The sequence below is a fragment of the Rosa chinensis genome, chromosome 2, assembly GCF_002994745.2.
Source record: "Rosa chinensis cultivar Old Blush chromosome 2, RchiOBHm-V2, whole genome shotgun sequence".
Lineage (NCBI taxonomy): Eukaryota > Viridiplantae > Streptophyta > Magnoliopsida > Rosales > Rosaceae > Rosa > Rosa chinensis.
In genome coordinates, this window is record NC_037089.1 from 5,482,950 (window position 1) to 5,486,794 (window position 3,845).

At 40.2% G+C, this 3,845-nt stretch overlaps 1 long non-coding RNA gene across 2 annotated transcripts; it reads left to right on the top strand.

Annotated features, from left to right (window-relative positions):
* Positions 1-662: 662 nt before the first annotated feature.
* Positions 663-2,987, top strand: LOC112189675. Of its 2 annotated transcripts, none has more exons than XR_005807359.1 (4): positions 663-1,113; positions 1,365-1,502; positions 1,581-1,715; positions 2,024-2,987. It is a non-coding gene; the product is annotated as an uncharacterized LOC112189675 (long non-coding RNA). The 2 variants fall into 2 exon arrangements; XR_005807360.1 differs by having other exon boundaries at positions 1,587-1,715.
* Positions 2,988-3,845: the final 858 nt, after the last annotated feature.

Sequence of the window (3,845 nt, forward strand, 5' to 3'; positions counted from 1 at the left end):
GGACAAAATCTGGAATTTGATAAATTTCATTAAAGAAGCACTGTTCACTCCTTGTTTTCCAGAGAAGCAGCTTTCAAAAGCTAGTACTTGGTTGCTTCTCACTTTCAGCTTCTAGGAGAATCGATTTGGACCAAAAGCAACTTCTAGAGAATTTACTAAACACCCTATCATAAGTCCAAAAGCAGAAACTGCCGCAAAAACAGCTCCAAAAGCAATGCCAAACTAAGCCTAAATGTGGATGTCTCGTAATTATAATTAGTTCAGGTTAGATGGTGGAAGCACATGGCTGCAAGTTGCCTGTTGACTTGTCCCTCACCCTTTCTCTCTCTATATAGCCAGCCGCCCAGCCCCTCATTGAATAAACATGGATTGTTTACGCTCTCTAGAATTCTTCAGGGTTGGTCTATGATGATTTTTTTTTTTTTCGTTATGCATCACTTCACTCATAGATAGTGTATAAGCTAGCTGTTCACAAAGGCCTATAATAATCATTATGGACTTGGTAGTTGGTATTGTTTACGCTTCATCTCAAGTTCTCAACTACCTAGATATCATATTCTAGTGAAAAAGGTAACCGAGATAATATGGTAAGTTCTAGTCCAGTATCATAGTCAATAAGGAATGCATACCGATTTTATTAAGGAAATGATTATCCCTACCAGAACATGCATGGTTTAGGAAAGCTCTATTCAATATAGAATTAGGAATCTTCATGGGAGGTTCTGAATTCTTGTATGCCTATATAAAGGGACTTTAGCCTTGCTCGATCTATCGATCACTACAAGAAGTACATATTCACTGTCCCATAGCGTGATTGCATCCGAAAAATTGATCAGAGGCCAACTTGATTCAAGGCAGATTCGTGACATATATAAGCGTCGACCTGGTAAGTAGGTCATAAGTGATAACTGAGATCCCCTCAACTCGCCGCAAGGAAGTCCCTTCGGCGTCATCGGATAAAATTGGAACTCGCCGCAATGAGTTCGCGTTGGGAGCGTGAAGTCCCCGGATGGGCAGATCCCCCGATCCAAAAGGCAAAAAAGGCAAAGCAAAAGCCAGACGATTTAGCATAGGACCAGCTCCGTCAGATCTACACATTGGTCCCGGTCGCTGGTATGCTTCCCTGTGCTCTTAGGTTCCTTCGAGTTTGTCTACTTGGCTTGCTATATATACATTGATTCCAAATTCAGCCTAATAATTATATTTTACTTTTGGATTAACTTATGAGTTCATGACTACTCTCTTTGCTTGATCTGTCTCTATATATGTTATGTTTCACCCAAGATTCTTTTTTGTTTTTGTATTTGTTTCTTTTGGGCTGATTTTCTTTTCCATTTTGTATTCGAAAATGGAACCATGACCAGGCCCTCTTAACAACAAGAAGGAACGTATAAAATGGTTTAAGGTGTTCTGTAACGTTTGTAAAAAATTCAACGGTTGCATCAACTGTGATCGGTTGCAAGATTATGATTATCTCCAACATCATGCAGCAATCATCCACGGTAATCAATGTCATCTTTTTGGTTTTGTCGTCAGCATCAGCATGATCCCCAATTTTATTTTATTGTTTTTGTATTTAGGTTTAGGTTTAGGAGAAAATGAGACCAAAATGGAAGAGGATAAGCATGATGAAGACACGAGTATGGTACCAGGATCATCTTCTGATTTCTCAGAGGGCCAGCTCCGTAAGATCTACGACTTGGTTCCGGAACCTGGTATGCTCTCCTCTGCTCCTAGGTTCCTTCTTCATCACCATTTTGTTGAATTTTGTTTACTTGGCTTGCTGTATACACATCGATTCAAAATTCAGCCCAGTAATTATACCTCATCTTGTGCCAAAATTTTACTTTTGGATCAACTCATGAGTTCATGAATGTCTTTGCTTGATCTATAGCTAGCCCTATCTCTGTATATGCTTCACCCAAGATTCTTTTTTTTTTTTTTAGTTTGTTTCTTTTGAGGTGGTTTCTCATCATCACTGATTTTATTTTTCTTTTGTATTCAAAAATGGAACCATGACCAGGTCCTGCTGACATGTTAGAAGATAAGGAACCTATAAAATGGTTTACGTTGTTTTGTGAGCTGTGTGCTTCTGTTGTGGGTTGCATCCAAGAGGGTTCTAACTTGCAGGATTGTCGTGCCACCCATCAACATGCATCAATCCACCGCGATGTTTTGCTTGACCTTCCTACAGGTATTAATCAATGTCATGAAGACACTAGTATGGCACCAAGACCAATACCATATCACTCAGAGGCGGAGCTCCTTCGGATCTACTCTGTACGTTCATACACTACGGGGGATTTAGGAGGTCTGCGGAGCCTCCTAGTGAGGAGCCTGTAGTGGTTTGGTATGCAGTGGCTTGTAAGCTCTGTTTGGAGGTTGAATATACCACCCAAGATTATCCTAGCTTGCAGGATAGTCATTGGTTGCAAAAACATGCTTTGACGGCGCACAGCGAGTACTTGTCTATGGATGCCCCTACAGTACCAGATCTTGAAGATTTCAACAGCGAGCAGCTGATAGGGTACGAGGGACCAGACTTTTTCTTGGGTGAAGATGATGCACATCTGCAGGAGGGATTTGTAAAGGTTTGTCGGATGTGTCACTGTGAAAATTGTAGCAGCGGTGACTACAGATCTCATATGATGTATTGTGATGTTTGTAATGAATCTGGTACCCACCTGTCTTGGAATTGTCCTACAGGAAATTGGGAGCTTGGACAGCCTACACCGTGCAACCGCTCGAACTGAAATGAAGGAATCAGTAACTAGAACCTTTTAGACAATGCATCTATATATGGGTGCCTGAGTTGCCCCAAGCTGTATGCATGGTTTAATATGCCTTGTTAACTTATGAAATATGATTTGCTATAATTTGTGAGATTGTTGGAGTCATGTTGCTTGATTGTTCATTTTTATCCAGATGACAATGTGTCATTATGGGTGGATTATGTGTAATCAATCTATGATATCGAGCTTGTTTTTTTTTAATTTTTTTTTTACTCAATTTATAGTTCATGTATTTTGCCCATAGTGCAGAGAAGAAAGTCTGCCCATCGAATCTCAATGTTGTGAAGGACATTGTCACATGATAGCAAATGCAAGCAGCTGATTTCTGTTGCCGGTGTGATAATACTATATCAACTAGCAATATTGGATTAGGCTGTGTCCAAAATGTGGAGTTTCGAAAGTGGTGCTCTAATAGGTTGTTATTCAGACCCTACATATGCAAGAATTAATGTACGCGGTGATGATTTCATCCTCATCTTCGTGCTTTCCATGGAAGCTTCCAACCCACGCCGCAGTTCCTCATATTTTCTTTAGATATGTACTTACCTAAAAAATGAACAATTAAATGAAATGAATGAGAGAAACTTGGATTTATATCGTTACTGTATAAATCACAAATGAGATGAATCCAAAAATGTGATTACTATTTTTGCTTATCATTCATTGGCAATTGTGCATTTCTTTCTAATTTTATGAGACTTTTGTTCATGAGTCGTTCGTCCGTGACCCATGGACTTGGCTAAGTCTTTGAATTTGCAAAATGTCACCATTGAAAGTGACGTACTGCTTGGAAGCAATTTAGTTGCTTAGCAGACCAAGAGCTTGATGACAATGGGGCTCTGTTGGATGACATAGGGGTGCTAATGAAGAGTATCCTAGGAGCAAAGCTTGTTCATGCTCCTCGTACTTGTAATGTAGTAGCACATAGACTCGCTGCTATCGCTTTTGAATCTTTCCAACACGAGGTCTGGTTCCACCAGCCTCTGTTGGTGCGAAACAAATTCACGGAAAGTCTCCTCACATATTTCTTCTGACTGGAGCGGGAGTGGGGGC